Source organism: Arvicanthis niloticus, chromosome 7 (genome assembly GCF_011762505.2).
Source record: "Arvicanthis niloticus isolate mArvNil1 chromosome 7, mArvNil1.pat.X, whole genome shotgun sequence".
Taxonomy (NCBI): Eukaryota; Metazoa; Chordata; class Mammalia; order Rodentia; family Muridae; genus Arvicanthis; species Arvicanthis niloticus.
In genome coordinates this window covers 25,449,742-25,469,844 of record NC_047664.1, presented here as the reverse complement: position 1 = coordinate 25,469,844, position 20,103 = coordinate 25,449,742, and the positions used below count along the sequence as shown (strand labels likewise).

The window sequence follows — 20,103 nt, the reverse complement described above, 5'->3', positions numbered from 1 at the left end:
CAGCTTGTTCCACCTGAAAGCTTACCAAGTGAAAGCAGGAGCCATGTGAGGACACCTTAATTATACCCACCCAGAAACTTGCTTACAGACAGTCAGTAGGGCTCTAACATTAGAGATTAGCTCTTGAACTGCAAAAAATAAAAATAAAATAAAATAATAAAATAAAATAAAAATTAAGCATTAAACATGTGCTTTTCTTTTTCTTTTATTCCCCTTCCCCCAACTCCTGCCCGCTTTCCTGGCAATTCAAGGACACTACTGGGTAACAAAATCTTCCAGCGTACCAATCTCTCAGAGCCAGGGGAGAAAGAAAGAAAAACCTCAGCTGGTTTGAGGCCAGCTTTTCCACATACGGAGAGGGCAGCTGCTCCGTTCTGAAATCAGTAGCAGCCTACCCAAGAGTGAAAGTAGATTTGCTGTTACACAAGTGAACAGTGCCTTGCCTCTTTCTACTTCACAGCATTTTAAAATAATGCTGTTTACATGCATGGCCTACAGAAAGAAAGGAAAGTTTCTGCCAGGGAAAGGTCACTCCAGACATGAGTGGGGGCAGGCTGGCCCAGCGGCTTTCGGGGCAGTCACCCTGCCTTCGGTAGTGTTCGGAGGGGTTACCAGAGTCCTGGAACACAGCCGCATACCTGTTGGGTGTTCTCTTAGTGTTTGAGTAGAACAGGTGACCAAAGGTCCTGGTTGTATCAGAGGCCACCTTGAAAAAACGAATCTGACTCCGAGCGTGACTTCAGCTACACCTGCTTCTGTACTCCTCTGCTCACATGCATAATGAACTGCCATCATTTCTCAACGCTATGTATGCTGTTAACAGTGGCTGGTGAGCAGGAGGTGCCCAGGAAATATTTGTGGGATGAGTGAGCAAATTCGGAGTAAGGTGAGATTCTTATCCAGCTTTCTCATTTAATAGTGGTCCATGGAGGGAGGGTTGGAACTGCTGAAGAGAAAAGGTTGGACACTGATTTACTTGGCATCATAAGCTGTGCATCTCATACAGACATTCTGACCATCTAGAAAGAGCAAGTAGACATTCTGACCATCTAAAACGAGCACGCAGAGGAGCCGCACAGCTGGCATAGCACTCTGTGAAGCTTTGTGGCCAGCTTTAAAATACATCGTGTGTACTGTATGTCTGTGTGCATTCCTGTGAGCATTGTGTGTGTGTGTGTGTGTGTGTGTGTGTGTGTGTGTGTGTGTGTGTGTACATACTTGAGTGCTCCTGTAAGGTCAGGGTCTCACTAAACCCATAACTCATCAATTAATGTGAGCTCCAGGGATTGGCTTTTGCCTGCCTTCTTTTCTGCAGCAAGAGTGATAGCCCCTAAACTGTGCAGCCAGCCTAGGCTGCCCTCAAACTCACAATCTTTCTGTATCTGCCTCTTCAGCTTTTCCCATCAGGTCTCACTACCACAACCAGCTGTGGCCAGTCGCCTTAGAGCCCTTCCAGGATTGCTTAAGTTTCAAGTACCACAAAATCTACATCATCCCCAGGCTGGAAAATGGCAACCATCAGTAAGTCATGGCATTTCTGAGTTCCCAAGAGAAATGCTAGTTTGAAAGTAAGGGGTTTGAGACATAGCTCAGCTAGGAAAGGGCTTGCCACACAAGCACAAGGACCTGAGTTCACTCCAGAGCCTTCACATCAAAAGCCAAAAGTAGTAGTTCCTGCTGGAATCCCAGTGCTGGGGAGGCAAAAATGGACAGATCCCTGGGGCTCACTGGTCAGCACACCTTGTCTGCACGGTAGGTTCCATGACTCAGAGAGAAACTCTGTCTCAAAGAAACAAGCTGGACTTTTCTTGCAGAATAACACGCCAAACTGACCTCTGATCTCCACATGCACATAGGTGCATGCATGCTAGCACATGCATGCTTACACCCGCACATAGATCATAATACAACAAAATAAGTATTTTTGAATGTTTGACATCACAAAGACTTAATATATTTGCTTGCCATGTATTATTAGTAATTTCTCTAACAATATATATGTAATGTGACTGTCTCTCCATATGCATTAATAGCCATCAAACTAAGCACATTCTTAATTAGGTACATTTTAATCAATTTCAATATGACTGTCTCTCACTAAATATCTGACTAGACTTCTCTTGAGCATGTATATGCTTTTCCCAAGACCTTGGTTTTATTAACTATAAAAGGAACTATGTCCACCTACAATAGCTGTGTGCCTTCCACATGTAATGATAGACTATAATGGACTGAAAAGAGGTTATTAGATTTTGTTGACAGGAATCCCAGTGTGTGCAGCACAGCTTAATGGCTGTATCTTCTAGCAGGGACACCTAGATGTTCTTGTGCCACAATTTTACCTGTCAAATTTCAGTGTAACCGTAGTTGAGGCCCAAGGGAAACCGAGGAGAGGTAACCAGCCGTGTGGCACTCATAGAAAAGAATAAAGGGGTTAATTAAGTTACAAGCTAGTTGGGGAATGATCCCAAGTTTATGGCCTAGGCATTTATTTATAAATAATTAAGTCTCAGAGTTGTTATTTCAGGAACTGTGGCATGGGTGGAAAAGCCTGAGGTTACAATACAGAGACTTCCCATGCCTGCCAGTATAGATGAAATGGAGAGTTTCTAGTTCAGTGTGAGACCCTATGTCATGGCCATAAGGTGGAGAGTGAGCAAGAAAAACACCCAAAACTTTGCTGTTGTTTCTGAATTTCCCTCCATACTGCGATACAACTGGGCATGTACTGAAATGTGAATACCATGCATAAACACACATGCACACACAGAAGCACACACACACATGCTTGCATGCATGCATACACACATGCATACACATACATGCATATGCATGCAAACACATACATACACACAGATACACCACCATGATACACACAGGCATACAAATATGCATGCATACACATACACACACATACACAAACATGCATACACTTGCACACACATTCATACATGCACATATACACATGCTTACACACATGCGTACACATACATGCATACACACATGCATAACACAAAAAATAAAATTTTAAACAATTTTTAAGTAGAAAAATACATTGTGTCTACTTATTTTACATGTTTTTCTTTTTGAAATATTAAAATTAAAACCAAATGAATCTATGTCCTCTCCCATTTCAGTCATGGTTAGAAAATAATCAAATAAAAATTCATAACAAATGAATAATGAACTAAGGAAGACTTTCCTTGAATATCAGAAACTACTAACTTCTGAGCTTTATGTCATGATTTCCACCTTCTCTGATGACTGTTGTGTAACTGCACTGTGTGCTCATACACTAATATATGCTTATTGTGTTTACTGTGGTCAAATAACTGTTTTAAAAGGCTATTGTCTACGGGTGTTTTGTTTTGTTTGGTAACAGAGATGATTATCAAAGACATATCCCATGCTCCAGTCCAGCTCCTGGGTTTTCAGTCAATAATGTTGAAATTGAAACTAAGTTGTCTTTTTTGTTTGTTTTACCTCATGCCTTGTTCTGGGACAAGGTATGCTTGTTGGTGACAGCTATATATTGTGTTCTATGGAAAGGTAAATGCCTCTCAGCCAGAGCCATGGTCCTATATGGGATGTGGGCCGTACAGAGTTACAAGCACCAGAGATGTTTGTGAAGTTTAGGTAAACAGAGCTGGGACTTGTCCTGTGGCCTCTGGGTGACCTTGTATATCGACACTTTCCCCTGGGGATGCCTGTGCACATCCAGTTTAGTATGGCAGGAATTCCATGATAGATTAAAAGGAGGTTTTGTCTGTTTGTTTTTTTAATTAACGTGCTCATATGAGCCGGTGGGTGGAGTGTTCAGAGGCAGCTCTGTGCTGTACCAGGTTCCCATCCCACCAAGGTTGTATCTTACTGGCTGTGTGTCCTTGGTAAGTGCTAACCTTAAAATGAGGGTACAGCATACTATTTGGCTGTTGGGATCATGGGATGGGTTGAGCATACATCTCAATACAGACACTACCGCCATTATGTCACCGTCCATGGCATGAGTGGATAATGCATTCAAAGTTTAAACACGGATTAAAAGAAATGGAAAACCTCCTAAGACACGTTCTGTTCTTCCTTTGAATGACTAAGAATTTAAACAGCTCCGAATGTTGGTGGTTGTAAAAGCCTGACAGATTTCATCTAGCTTAACTCTCACTAAGAATAGCCTCTCAGAGAAGCTGCACTTTAGCAAATGGAAACACAGATGCTTTGAAGTCCCTAAGCCTGTTCTTAAATAACATTTCCACTGCTTAAAAATCAGTAGAAGTGCTCCCTCCATATCTTCACTATGCACCCTTGACAACAGGAAGTCCTCCACGTTGCCAAGGTAATGGAAAGTTACCGAGACTCTTGTATACATTAGGGCACGAATGAATCCCATCCACAATGTCAGTGATTATATCCTGTCTGTATGCTAACTGAAGAAAGCAATGATCACGGATTTCTCCATGGAAAGCTGACTCTATAAAACCACCCAAAGGAAGTACAAAAATAGAATTTGAGAGTAACCTGAGAGATAGCATTCTCTTTTTCTAGTATATCTCCTTACCAAACCACCTCATTCTTCATTATTTAAGCAGAAATGCAAGTCTAGGAGACTAAACTGTCCTTTTCTTCTCACTGTGCCTCGGGTTAGGTGGCTTTTTCTTGCAGAATGCTTGCTTATATTAGCCATTAAACATCTACAGAACATGAAATATGAGACTTCAGTAATTCATTTTGACAGGTGGAGATTAGGTGTTCCCTATTCAGGGGCCTCCACTTTCGCTTTCCCTGCCTTAGCTTTCAGCCAGGATCCTTCTGTGAACATTAATACTGTGGAGGCTGCTGGCCCTGCCCAGCTAAGCAATAGGCCAGCAGAGGACTGGTACATTATTTATAGAGTGGTAAACACAATAGAAATCTGGAATGTGTATCTGCTAAGTCAGAGAATCAGATGTCCCTTCCTTAGACATTGCATATAAAGTACATTTCTTAAGAATAGCCCCTCCCTCTCGGAGGGGTCAAGGACACCACAAGAAGACCTACAAAGCCAACTAGCCTGGGCTATGGGGGCTCACTGAGCCTGAACCACCAACCAAAGAGCATTCATGGGCTGGACCTAGGCCTCCTACACATATGTTGCAAATGTACAGCATGGTCTATATATGGGAGCCCCAACAATTGGAGATTAGGTGTTCCCTATTCTGGGACACCCACTTTCATTTTCCCTGCCTGTGTCTGACTCTGTTGGATTTGAATCTCTTTTCCCTACTTGGCCTACATTCTTGGCCTCAGTGGGAAGATGCCCTTAGTCCTGATGCAAGTTGATATGCCAGGACAGGTTGATACAGGCACAGGGTGTCTCCTTTTTGAGAAGAAGGGAAAGGGGAATGAGGAAAGGGGAAAGAGGGGATGGAAGGATGGGACTGGGAGTAGAGGAGGGAAGGGGTCTACGGTAGGGATGTGAAGTGATTAAATAAATTAATTAATGAAAAAAGAATAGCTCCAGATATAGAATCTGGTCATCAATTTTACTGAGACTTCGCATCCATACATTGACTTTCAAACTCTTCGAGAACCTGTTCCCCATCCCTCCTTCAGATTGGGGTCTCACTGGCAAACCCCTCTCCTTGGCCGTTCTCTCCTTTTAAATTTATTTTTTAGTATGTAAAACACACAAAACATGAAATTCTGTGGCATGAGGTCTATTCACATCGCTGTGCAGCCATCACCACCATTGACTTCTGCAGCCCGTCTCACTCTATCTGACCGAACCGGATGCTCCTTCATCAGTAGCAATCACTGTATTTTCTACCTCCGTACCTGCGACCTCCCTAGACCTCATAGACATAGGACTATACAGTCATTTGTTTTGTTTAGGTTTTTGGTGACCGTTTCACTTAGCATTACATTCTCAAGAGTTACCCAGGTTGTAGCCTTTGTCAGAATTTCCTTTCTTCTTAATGCAGAGCAGAATTGCAGCGTGCGGTTTTTTTTTCCCCTACATTTCGTTTGTTCTCTCACCTCTCCATCCTCAATTTTCTTTAGTTTTGACTTCTGTCCTATTGCCATAGGACATGGGCAAATGCTTTCTCTCTTAAACTGAAAACCTAAGCAATCTTACCTTCAACCCTGAACAGCGTCTCCATACCTCTGGGTTATAGCCTGTCTCTGCTCTCCTTCACCCCTGCCATTCACCCTCAGAGGCCATTCTTCTTGCTCACTGTCCCCAGCCAGGCCTGGCATTCCCGTACCTCCTTTGCTGTTGTTTGTTAGCATGAGGAGTCAGTCATCCTGTCTGGAAAACTGTCTGCAGTCCCTCGTTCACAGGTGAAATCTCTTCTAACAAACCAAACCAAACCAAACCCGCAAAGAACAAGCGAACAGAATCAGGACTTAAGGTCTTCCCAAGACTTAAGTTCTTCATCAGCCTTCTGGGGTGTCACAGGATGTCCAAGCCACTACCATGGGGACAAGAGGGTTAGAGGAGCCGCTCTGCAGAAGCAGAAGGCTAGAGCTTGCACAGTTCCTGACTCCTCGTTACTGTTCCTCCTTCATCTAAGCAGCGCAATTCTCTGTGATCGCAGACACAGTTGCAAATGGCAGAAGAAAGCAGGAAAATGACTTGATTTGGGGCACCAGAACTCTCCTCTGTACCTAAGCGTCTAGAAGAAACTCCTGTCAAAAATATTGGAGAAAATATTGTTATTGTAGCTTGCTGATTCTTAGAGGGATATTTGCTTTCCTTGGTTGGAGAGAAAATGCAACCCACTGCACATTCTTCAGGGCAGAGTATTTTAATTATTACCAGTTTCGTGCATGTTCTGCTGATTTCAGGAAAATCCTTGTGGCTCCTTGATCTGCTTCAGTGTCACGGCTTCATATTTGGATAAATAAGACCTCACAGTATGATTTCTGAGCAGGAGACTGGGAAACATCCTTAACCAAGGAACAATATATCTTGAGAGAAAAAAAAGACGAAGTATACATCTGAAATAACTGTTTGACAAAAGAGTTGTGGGCACACAAAGGACAATGACTGGCCTATTGCCATTTTACACTTTGGAGCCTCCTGGGACAAATTACAATCATTCTGTACCTTGGGCGTCTTTGGCTTCCATGTTTTTCACCTTTGACTGTCATGATTTCTGTTCTCAGGATTTTCTCAAATAGATTATAGAACAATACCCAAGTCATAGGTGCTCTAAACTTACACTGACAAAAACTCAGAAACACAACTGTTGTCTTGTGTAGGGAGGAGAGCATAGGGCAGGGTGGAAGAACAGAGCATAGACCCAACCCAATGGCCCTGCATAGTGGGAACCCCGAGCACCCACCCAGAACTTGCCCTTTCCTGATAGACTTGAGAGATAAGAGCCTTGGCTATTGCCAAAAGACAAAAGGTTGCAATTAAGATGTGAAGGTTGGAAAGCTGAGTCTTCTTGGTAGCCTGGTCAGTTCCTGCCCATAGTCTTTCCGGTAAGGCTTTCTGGGGAGGAAATTTGATTCCCAGCCTTCCTTTGGACACACTGAACTACTTCTGATGAACTAAAATGCTTTCTTTCCTATACAACTTCCTACTTGCTCCTCTCCTCTCTCTCTTTTTCTCCTTCGATTCCCGTTACCTTGTATTATTAGCGTTGTTTTTTGTTTATTTGGTTGGTTTGTTTTGTTTTTGCAGAGGTGGGTATTGTTTTGGGTTTTTTTGTTTTTTTTGTTTTTGGGTGCTTGTGGTGTTTTGTTTTGTGTTTTGTGTGTGTGTGTGTGTGTGTGTGTGTGTGTGTGTGTGTGTGTGTGAGAGAGATTTTGTGTTTGCTTTTTGTTTTTGAGATAAGATCTCACCAAGTAGCCCTGGGTAGTCCGGAACTTAGAGATCCCCCTGTTTCTGCTTCCTAAGTGCTAGGATTAAAGGTGTGAGCCCCCCTCTCTCCCCTTAAAACATGTGAGCCTAGTCAAAATGAACTGATTCTGGCTGAAGCTGTCTAACCTGGTTCTTGTAGGGCAGGGTAACCTGAAAATTCACCCTCGCAGTCCCTAACAGTTTTTATTCTCTCCAGCTTGCAAGAGAGAGCTACCTTGTCTTTCCCTCTCTCTGCCCACAGGATCTTGTCCCACACATATTAACAGTTGTGAAGCGTGGGAGTTGCCAGCCAATGTTTGCCTGCCCTCACCTGCCTGTTCTTGTTTGTTGAGCTCTACCCTCACTTCCTTTCTAGAAAGTGGAGTTGACTGAAGATTTCCCATTACACCTAAACTGAGGCCTCATTGCCCAGATCCCCTAACCAGGGTCTCTCTCAGGTTCTCTTTGTAAAGGAACTAGTGCTTCGGCCTTTGATTGTCAACCTTGGATGACCATGACAGAACAGACTGAAAATTACGGAGAAGCTAAACAATAACTTTTTACTGAAGGAATGGCCTTTCCTCAGCTGAGCATTGATATGCAAAAATAAACAAAGCCTATGGGGCTCTTGCTTATGCTTGGCGTCTGTGTCCACTTCAAAAACTAAACCCCCTCATATGGCTCACACACCGTCCCTTTGCCTGCCGCTGACTTTCATTTGCAAAGTTGGTGTGCTTATAGGAACACATGGGTTCAAGGAGGAAGAAGAATAGCTTTGAAGAAAACCAAGATCAAGACTTCATTTTTTAAGGAACTTTTGCTGGAGAAGAAAAAATGTTCAAGTGCTGGAGTGACCTGCCATAAACCCAGAGACTGCCTACTCTTTTAAAACTGAGGGATGCTTAGCATATGTGAGGCATATAGTTTGCATGCTATTTTCTCAGGCTTGGATTTCAATAAAGCTATACCTTCCACTAATTTACAACTCCTGGCTTGTTTCTGTAAAGGCAGCGGCAGCTAGTAGGAGTTCCAGGCACTGGTATCTTTTAGGCAAGTTTCCAGAGTCTCAGACACCCTGCACTCTTGTTAGAACGTGCACTATGGAGTTAAGTTTGCCTAGAATGTGACATTTGAGGATTGGAAAGCTCTCTTAGGACAACAAGAAAGTTGGTGTGTGTGTGTGTGTAGACAAGAATGCTGTGAATGTAGGTAGTGTGGCTTCAATTCTATCAGACCAGCAGTTGCTAAGCACCCATTTTCTCCTGACTCATCTATGGGGTCAGGGTTTTAGAAATAGAGAAGTCCTTCAATTGTTGCTATCAGGTCAAGGAGCATCTGGTTCCAAGCAGGTACATGCCAACCCTGTATCTGGTTCCTAAAAGTGACACAGTCCTGATCTACAGCTCTGCAGCACGTGTGACTGTGAGACTTTCTTGGGAAACTGATGACTCTGCCCTGCAAGCAGAGGGCCCCACATTCAGAGTTAAAGGCTACCTGGGATCTAAGGAGAAGGTGGCGAGCTTGCTCAGGCCTCTCCTATGCCCGTTGTAGAGCCTGCTGAACCTGTTTGCACATTTTTATGCTGAGCTGCACTTGTGCATATGCAGCAGTCTGGCAGTGTTCTGAGGATGGCCCTCTTGTTCAGGGTACACCGGAGTCACACCCACCATGGCCTTTCTCCAAGTGCCTGCTTTCCCAACCATCTCAGGCCCCTCCCTCAGCTCAAGAAAAAGGGGTGTGACTCTCTTCTGCCTCTCTTGCTCCCACTTAGAGCTTCTCACCAGGGCAGCCAGGGCAGTCGGCAAAGCAGCCCTTCCTGACTATGCTTCGGAATTATACTATGATCCTTAAAACAGTCCCAAGGTTTTAAGGTACCTTATAGACACCTTTGCAAAGCTCCCCATGCTATAAAATGTAGCCCAGATGCAATTCCTAGCATGTCATTAGCAACGTAAAATCTTCAGGTTAACTACTTTTATTAAATTAAAAACTAAAAATACCTGGAATCAGTCTACACTTTGGCAACTGCAGTGATAACTCGCTGTGAAGCAATTTCTATCACTGTATGTAACACACAATATGCACAAAGGTGCCTTGGAACCTTTTTGTCATAAGTACATGACATATGGGCCCTTCCTCAAACTCACGTCTGTCTTTGTACTTCCCTTCTCACCTTTCTCTCTACTGTTCCACCAATCCCCTACCTCAGACAACAGAACTAACGGAACGTCATAAGACTTCCCCTTGGACATATTCATTTGGTGTCAGTTTTCTTTGCTCACCTGTGCTTTCTCTTCTCAATTATGTTCTCCCCTGTTAGAGGCCAGTTTCTGGTGCTTCATCCACTTTCTCTGCTTACCAGAGTACCCAGAGTGAACACACATGTGCTGCTGGGTGAAGGCTGATTCCCCAGGCCTCTGTTCTCAATGTATAAAAAAGCCTGGGCTTGGCAGATTCCCCTAATTCCATCTAGCGGAGAGCTTGCATTGATTCCCTAATTGACAGATTGGATAACAATTAAAACAAAAGATGAGTTAGAGCTTTGAGTCTTAACAAATGATTCCCCAAATGAATAAAAGCCTCATCGGAGAGTAGAAAGATGGGCTGCAAATAGACATCTGGGCATTGTGACAGTAAGCTCATGGCAGTGTGGTTATGTGCAGGGATCCCATAACAATCTGTCAGAGAAGAGAGAGGGGCTCACCCGGCCCTACCCCTCTCTGCTGAACTACAGGCTTTTGATCGATTCTAGAAGGGGAGAAGTCATTGTCTTCAGTGTAAGACACTTCACTGATAAGCCCACCCAGCTCCTGTGGTGAACATATATGACCCAGATTAAACTCAGTGGGTCACAAACAACAATGTTTATATGGGATTTATAGAGAGCTCTGGGAAAGGGATGGATGAGAGATCAAAGAATCTGTTGTACATACTTATGAAATTTTGAAAGGACAAATCTAATTAATAAGGAATAAAACAAAAGGATCTTTTTGAAACATAAAGATGTTTACATTGTAAAGGCCACATATGGCAATTTTGGTAGCTTAGGACCTTTCTGGGAAATGCATGAGCATTTGGGGTGTTTATACTCAATGGTAGTATATCTATGAATATGTGGTACATCAAAAATTGAAGAATTCTACTTTTGGGTTTTAGTTTCATTTCTGTTGATGTTATTAAAAATAACAAAAAGCAGCTTAGAGAAAAGGAGGGTTTATTTGATTCGTAATTCCATGTTTATAATTCATCATTTGAGGAAGTCAAAGCAACGGGGACTTACCCAACTAGTCACACCACATCCACATCAAGGCCAGAAAGAAATGAAGGCATGCATGTTGTTCGTCTACGTGGGCTCAGCTCTGGTCCTCCACTTTTATAGAGCTCAGGACCTCTTACCTGGGAATCATGCTGTCTATAGTGAGCTGAATTCTCCCAGATCAGTTAACACAATCCCCTACAGACATGCCCACAAGCCAACCTAATACTGGCAATCCTCAATGAAACTCTCTTCCCATGTGATGCTAAGTTGTGTCCAGTTGTTTTTAAAACTAATGGGCATATTTGGCCTAATCAGAAAGCAACTGGGAACACTACATAACTTCTAAATATGACATATTCTGACTCACAGCTAAAAAATTTATTTCCACTGATTATCAAGCTGTTGATAGGATCAAGTATTCATGAATCTTTACATGGCCCCTCTGAACAAACTCATTTGCACACACAACTGAAATGTGACTCAACTTAGCCTCATTTGTCAAATGTGTTCCAGGTTGACTTACTATTGGATCTAGTTGCCCTTAACAACTCATTGATAAATTATATAGCTTTTAAATTCATGGAGAAGTAAAATTCGGGTTCAACTCTAGGTCAAAATTACTTGTGTTTACTTGATCTATTTGTCTCTCAATCATCTTATGGAAACTTGTCAGATTTTAGTGTGGAAATAATTTTCTTGGAGGCAATATTTGTTGAGTGACCGGTGGAATGAAAAACACCAATTACATAAGTGTGAAAAGATCCAGGTGTTTGGATTGGATGCAGGTCAATATGAGCCAACAACAGAGGGGTGCTGGTGTTGGACTCTATTAATAAAAGCACAATGTCTCACATTCAGAAACTAATCACATGTCCAAGTCCTGTGCTGCTCAGAATGTGTGTGGAGTACAGTGTAACTCCAGGTACTATAATTTTTAAAAAGTGTTAAAGGAACAATTGTGAGCTGAAGTTTGTGAAATGGAATGTCTCCCTAGAGGTGAAGGAAAAAAAATCTGTGCAGAGCAGCCGGAGGCAAAGGACAGATGTGAGGTGATAGGGCAGCTGCCCTCACATAGCACAGATTCTATGATATGGAGAAGGAAGTGGACTTGTGCTTTGGCTTCAGAGTAAAGAGCTAAGATGAATGGTCTGAAGTTCAGAGGGAGGCCAGTTTTGGATCAACTTAAGAAAGAATGTTACAAACAGCTGACCAGACCTAACATGGAATGCACTGTTCAGTGTTGTGACTGCGTCAGGCTGGAAGTGTTTGAGCAAAGTCGAGATGCACCCTTAGTAACCCCTTTCCATAGAGGAGAGTGTTCTTAGGAATTTGAGCTAAATACTAGCACTAGCTGTACAACAAGGTGCAGAGTTTTGGATCAGACACTTTCGTAACATCTTCTGGTCTCGACAGCTTTGCTTTCTTGGCAATCCGGTTAAATAAAACTCCACCAACTATTCCAGAGTAATACTGAAATGTTGAGAGTTTTGGTTCGAATAAGATTGGAGTGAGTTTGTCAGGTACCTTATAACGCCCTGTTTGACTTTTCTGTCAACTGACACTTCAAAAAATGTGCACTTTCACCAGCCACCTCCCATGTTTTGAGTGAGTCATTTATTTACATTTTTTAATGGTACACAAAAATTATACACACTTATGGAGGACAAGGAGATGTTTTGAAAACATTTAAACTAGTGGTTCTCAACCTGTGGATTGCACCCCCTTTGGGGTCAAATGACTCTTTTACTAGGGTCACCAAAGACCATCAGAAAACACAGACATTTACATTACTATTCATACCTGTATAAAATTACAGTTTTGATGTAGTAACAAAAATAATTTTATTGTTAGAGATCATCACAACATGAGAAACTGTTATTAAAGGGTCCCAGCATTAGGGAAACTGAGAACCACTGCTCTAAACTGTGTATAATATTCAAATCAAGGTACCCATGTCTATCTCCTCAAACACCATTTCCTTAAGGTTGGCCAAGTTATTTTGTTTACCATTTCAGACACTTGACTTTCTGGTATAAAGTAAGATGAAGCGAGATTTGTCAACGTGCCTGTCCTCAGTCTGATAGGTCATGTTAGATACTTGATTGCAAAGTGCTCTAAGTATAAGGGAACTCTTGGAGCTCTGTGAGAGACCTGATGGGGTGGAAATGCCACACTGTAGGGAAAGGGAACTCTTATATCTCACCACATGGCTTGCCTTCATTTTCCCAGAGATGTACCTAGTGAACATTAGATGTATGCAAGCCAGGTAAGGTCTAGGTGAAGGTTTGTCTAGAAACAGACAGTAACCCATGGCTTTTCCCTGCATGGTCAGGAAGCAAATGGCCCAATGGTCTTACCTTTAGCTGCTAAGGACTTGTTGAGTGCTGACTCATCTCATGTTCAATGAAAAAGGCTTCAGGTGATTCTAACAGATGCTGAGATGCCCTCTGCCACCAAGAGAACAAGTTAACCCTTGTTACGGTCAGTCATTCTATCCCACGTCTCTTACCTTTCATAACTGTACTGTTTTATATATTTTTAGCCAATAAATTGTCCATGAAAGTTATGTGATAAATTTTATTAATGTGTTCTGCTTTGTTCAACTATTCTTGGACCGGGTTGTGTGGTTTCCTGGTATTTCGGCCTTCCTTGGCACTTTAGTTTTGCAGGAAATTATATTTCTCTTTTGGGTTGTTTTCTTGGGGAGTAATTCAAAGTGAAATTACTGTTGTTGTTTTTCTTTTGATTTCACAGAATAATGATGATGTTTTTTTTTCTTTCTTCCCTTTGTCATTTTATTTTGTTTGTTTGTTTATTTAGTTTTTAGTGACAGGACAGGGCTTCTCTGTGCAGCTCTGGCTATCCTGGAACGATCTTTGTAGACCAGGCTAGACTCTAAACTCAGAGATCTGTCTCCATTTGTCTTCCACCATGCCTTGCTTAATGATGGTATTTTCAAGGGCCTATATTTTTCCTAGAGTTGGAATGAGGCAAAAAAGATTGAATAAATCTTTCCTTACCATCTCTTCCTTCCATCTTTGTGAATTCCAACTAGTTCAAGGAGTCATGATCTAGTAAATATCTATCCATAAGTTTGACTTCAATCCATTTCTCATTATTTTGCCTTAATTTCAGGAAATCATTTTGATAATCCCTCACCTTGTACTCTGGGATCCATAGATGGTTATGAGAAGGATAGGTCTCCATCAGATAGGAGAACTCACATGATCATGTAAGCTTGTCACCAGTGGAATGATGGCAATCCCTTGTGAAAGTGAAGGAATGGACATTCCGAGCACTGGATGCTGTGGGTTTCAGGGGTTGCATCTTGAATGTACTCTGATAGTAAAGGTAACCCACAAACTCATTGTTATGAGTTCACTCACACATGGCTCGCTTACTATACTTTGTCTTCTGTCACGAATCAATGTTACTTATCCTAAAGAAGGTAAATGCACGTGGCTCTTGATGACCTCATCTCCACGCACACACAGTTGTATGAGAAAGCAAGATGAGCCATTGAATGAATCACTTAGGGTCTCATTCTTTTATTTAATACCCACCTAAGTTGTGGAAGCACACATATCTTTTGTAGATGTGGACTCTGCTTTTTATGTTAGGAATATGTTGCAATTCAGCCTTTGGGACACAGCTCTGGGGAGGCTACAGGGACCTGACAAACTAGCCCACCCACAATAAGGGAAACTGTCCAAGTAGATAATTTTTCCTCTTACCGTTTTCAGCTGCTTCCAATTAGTTTTCTGTATACATAGCCCAGTTGTGTCTTTATCAGTACAATTTTTCCTATGTCATTGTAACATTTAAACTACGGAAGTCAACACGGGTTTAAGGTAGCCCTCTCCTTTATTCGCTTCTTGCATATCCTGTATATTTTTACTTTGATTAAGTAAACATGCTTCGTGGGGTTTTCTATGTGTACAGCAAGCTTTTCTCTCCTAAGAATGAGGGTCTCAGAGGATAGTTTATATCAAAGTGACCATGTAGAGTTGGCAGGATGAGACAGTAGGTAAAGGCATTTGCACCAAGGGTAACAACTCAAGTTTGATCCCCGAAACTCGTGCATAGTGGACGGAGGCAACTGACTCCTTCAAGATGTCCTCCACCCTCCCATGTGTGACATGGCACACATGCCTCTCCTAAGAGAGATTAACCAAAAAAAAAAGCAGAAATGTAAGTAATAACAGAGATAGACATACCTCTGGGATTTGATTTTCTATATATGAAATATTGCAACTAAGATAAATAAAATTTAGCCAAAGGATGAAAGAAGTCAAATCAGGCATCATCTATTGTTCTTAACCTACAAGACAGGGAGACACTCAAGTAACATAGTTTTTACAGCATCCAAGAAATTAATCCGCTGAAGAGTCCTAAGTGTCCATAAATGGGCAGAACTTAGGCTGAGGGTTAAAGTACTAAGTACCAAGTACCTCCTTATGTACTCTGCTAAACTACAGCTAAAGAGACATTTCGATGTGGCTAAGACCATAGAATGCTGGTGTTAGCCCTCCAGTGATTTGGGACCCTGAAGGAAGAGTGAAAACTTCTGCAGACCTTGGATCTTGCAAAGACTAGAGAAAGGGAAGAGTCTGAAGTAAGATTTTCAAGCACAAAAAGACCTCAAGGCACATCGGGGCTTTGGGAATGCCATGTTTGTATTTGTCTAAACCAAAATTAGAATAACATTCAGGCATGAAAGGGTTAAACACTAGAGAAGCAAGAGGACCCACCTCCTACTCTCATCTTTTAACCCTTTAATTAAGATCAGAGCCTTTGGAATACTTTGAAGAATAATTAACTGCTGCTCATTCAATTGCATGACTTTTTTTTTTGCCTTTCATCATCTATCATTTGCATGGAAAAGTGTGCCCTGCCTTTTCAAATTTAATTTTGTGTGTTCGCTTCCATTGTATCTGTATCATATTTGATAAGCAGGCAGAGACCCATACATTACTGTACTTTCCCTTTATTATTTTACACGGAAGGGGCTTGATCTGGAGTCCCAGCTGCCTCCTTTCTTGCTGGAAGTCTTTGAAAGATCAGAAACTGACTGGTGGAATTTTTGAAAGGCTGCTTCAAGTGGGAAGCTGTGCTTTCAGCTCAGAATTATGTTTTCAGTAGGGCTTGCCCTACCCTGCTACACATACCAGATGAACTTGACCACATTCTCCATGCTTGTCTCAAACCATGCATCATACTGCAGGCAATATTTCACCATTTTAGTGCTTGCAATTAACTTGGAGAGCAGCACCGCAGTCCCTTTATACAGGGAGAAAGCCTGGGAGGACCATAAATGTGAAGTAGTATCTCAACCAATTCAAAAACTGCCAGTTCAAGCCCAGGGTTGGAAGTTTCTGAAGCCTGTTTGCTCCACAGCACCACATGGTGTTTCCATTTTCTCCACTTAAGATAAAATCAAAGTAACAGATGGCGGTCAAGTTACAAAAAAATTAAGAGAAATGAAGAAATCTATGCCCGGAAGCAAGGACGTCTAACCCTCATTACCCTGGCTCCACTTTTACCTCCTGTAATTTCCGTATTTTTCTGCCTTTTGGTCCATTTTCTCTCCCCCAAGTTTCCTGTTTGAATCCCCTTCCCTGGGAAAACCATTTGGTTCTAGTCTTTTATTTTGCTCTGGCCCATCACTTAGGTAGAACCACATGTGCTGATGTGATTGAAATGATAGAGAATTTTTTTGGACGGAGGTAGAATTGTAGGGGAATGAAATGAAAAGGCCAGGTGTGGGAGCAGAAATCTAATGAGCCAAAATGGGATCTTCACGTGAATGCTGAATCTACACTTAAGAAAACAGCCTTGTTCCTGAGAGATCCCCCAGAAGTGTTTTATCATAAACATATACAAAAGTTGCAGCTCACCTAGGTCCAGCCACCATGGAGTCTGGCAGGCTACGAGGATGATGGAAGGGACTTCAGGAGCCCAAGAGAAAATGCTTATCTCAGTGCTGGACTTGTTCAGTGAGAGGAGGTGATAGGGACAGTGATTTACAAAGGGGAGTGACTCCTGGGCACAAAAGAAGGTAGAAGAGCCTCTACCTGAAGATGGGAGGAGCACCCTGGGTTCTAAACTTCACATGCTTGTTCCCTAAACTGAAAAGAAAGCTAACATCACACTAACTCTTCATAGTAACACATTTGTCTTGACCTTTCACCTCCTCCTGCAGCTCTTGGGGAGTAAACTTCTAATAGAAAAAAAAAACTGTATCAAGTTTTGTCATACTTTTTAACAGAACAGATGCCTTTTTTTTTTTATTATATCCAGAAAGAATAATGCATCTTCCATGGGTGAATTCCTAATGTGATTCTTGGATTATGTTAGCCAAACAGAGTTTTAATTCATAATATTTGTGTCATGTTCCAATTATGCAACCTTTGCTGTCTTGTCAACAGCAATCGTTTCAACTTCACTGACCTAGACCTGGATGATTTCACGGGGCATCCTGTATTGCTTTGTTATATTGGACACACAGGCAGAGAGCGCGCACTAGGTCTTTTCAGAATCCATTTCTCCTACTCATGAAGTACATGAAGATACGCACACAGATTATGGATAAACTTGGGTTTAAAGGGGACTCTGCAGCATGCATGCACTTGTTTTCATACCATGTTCTCTGAACTCAAAATCAGCGCTCACCCTTTGTGTAAATAATTAGTTACCAGCCACTTATTTTCCACAGTAGTTGAAAAATGCCTGGGAGTTGCATGAAGAGACTGTGAGGCAATTGTACAGCAAGACAAAGACTACCTAGTGGCTTAAGTTTGTCTTATCACCCAGTGGTCTCAGACTTCCGACTTATAGAAAGTCCAACAACAGGGTATAAAATACAGAGATTAAAAAGTAGATAGAAATTTACTGGTTTTTGTTTTTAATCATTCATGTAATGGCAGGCAGTTCACAAACCAAAGCCCAGGAGATGAGCGAGCATGTTCCACCACTGCTCAGCAAGGCAGCCTCCTGCAGCCTCCTAGGAAAGGTCCAGCTGCTGAGCCATGCTGGAGCCACATCTAATGGAGCCTGAGGCATGGAGTAAAAAGCTTCACCTCGGTGAGCATTCCCCCAGGCTTCCAGGTGTTCACCTGGGTCAGTGGGAAAGTGATTTTTTTTTCCTGATTGCACACTCCTGATAAGTGGAAGGGTCCCTCGAGGGAGTTCCCTGTACTTTCTGGGAAATGTAAGTGGAATTTCTTAGTTTTCCTGGAGAATCTTGCTGTGTTCTGGGTTTCAATGTATAAAAACTCAGGTGTTCTAAGTGAATTACTTCCAGGGAAGAAAGAAGTAGCCAAAGAGTGTTAGCTGGTGACTCATGAGCGAGCCCTGTGGAAATTCCCTGGGTCAGTGAATTGCATTGGGTGATAATAAAGAGTTAATGAGCTTCCAAGGCATCTAATTTAGCAATCGCAAAGAAACATTCACCCACTCTGTATCTGCGTGGATACTAACACATTTGTTTCTTTAAAAAGATGGGTTGTGTTTTATATTAAGAATACAAAGAACGAGTTGAAGCATTGATGAAAGCATTGATTTTGAAGCTGTCTGGTTCCAAAAGGAACGAGACAGTAGCGTGAGCTTGGCAGAGTTAAATAAGTTAGCATGGTGATCAGCTAATCTCTGGATGAGAACACACCTCTGGAGCCATCAAGCAGGCCAGAGTATGCTAGGAGAATGTGGGAGATAGATTATCCCTTAGGGAACCGTGGGTGTTCGCTGCTGCTTCTCCTCAGGACCAGCATGCATTTCTTCACCAGCATAGCTCACAGTGAGGAAAACACTGGGACAGCACAGTGAATTACAGCTTCTAAACAAATAAAGCTGAGTCACACAGCGTTTGTCAAGGTAGTACTACTTTCTGCTACACATTCCTTTTACTCTTCTTGTTACAGCTTCAGGGTACGGGGTGTGTCTCTGTGTGTGACACCTGCCTCATGTGTCATGAAAAAGACAGTCTCCAAAAGGCTGTAGAATGTTTGGGTGTAAATGTCTTTCCCCCTACCAGTGACTTCATGGCTAAGGTCCAATGCAGAAGGACATCTGTGCAAGCTGGTAGAAGTGTCACCATGGACATAGTGGGAGCATCAGTCTCATGCACATCTGCCATCCTGCTTTCCTCTCTGTCACTCAAGACTCCACCAGCCAGTAGTCTGGTCCTCATCAATGAGGTAACACTTGCAAATAACCATCACCCAGTCTGAATTCTGTGTTTAAGGTAACCATAGACCTGACACTGAAGAATTACTACTGTGTCCACACTATTGTGGCATTGGATATCGAATTGGTCCCTTGCTGTGTCTTCTCTTATTTTCAGACTTAACTAAATGAAAACAAATTCATTTTGTGAAATGTGCTTTGGCCACTTGTTATGGTCAAAGATACTTAGCTTGAGATATGGAATCCTTCTTCGACAAGAAAGGCCATCAACCTGCACCACACAAATTTTGTTTCCAAGTCAATGAAATGTATAATCAGGACTGGCATGAACTCACTAGTTTAGAGCACACATTGGTAGATTACCTTCCATGTGTCATAAAGTCATTTCATTTTACTATCAGTTTGGTTTGCTGGGTTAAAGGGGGACAGTTTAAACCCATGGTCTTACACTGGTATTAGGAGAACACTACATTTTGTTTCTACCCTTGCTTGCAGCTAGGCACATCCTGGTTCTCTTTGTAGTAAGAGATGTGGCAGAGTCACACATAAGAGAGTTACCCTAGCACCAACCTTCAGCTGTGCAACTGCAGCTCTTTCCTGGCTGCTCCTGAAGTCAGCTGTGCAGTATATTCTTTGTATTTAACAGTAACAAGAAGTAGTCACATGAACGGCCCTGGCCATCGTAAACACTGCAGCAAGAAGAGAAAGCATGCTCGAATGCTTAAGGGTGTTCCCAAACCACACAGAGGTGAAACCCCAGAGCTCCATGTTGAGGTCATCGTTTCAGGGGTCAGGCCCGAGGCTGGAGTTCTAGTCACCACCACACATTCCT

The 20,103-nt window shown here is 42.3% G+C and overlaps 1 protein-coding gene and 1 long non-coding RNA gene across 3 annotated transcripts in view; both read left to right on the top strand.

Moving 5' to 3' along the window:
• The window catches only part of Egfr (epidermal growth factor receptor), a 162,363-nt gene that overhangs the window by 18,895 nt on the left and 123,365 nt on the right, over positions 1–20,103 (top strand). The window lies entirely within an intron of this gene.
• LOC143443051 (uncharacterized) lies at positions 400–8,793 on the top strand. Its single transcript, XR_013111750.1, has 3 exons — positions 400–886; positions 1,395–1,521; positions 8,091–8,793. It is a non-coding gene; the product is annotated as an uncharacterized LOC143443051 (long non-coding RNA).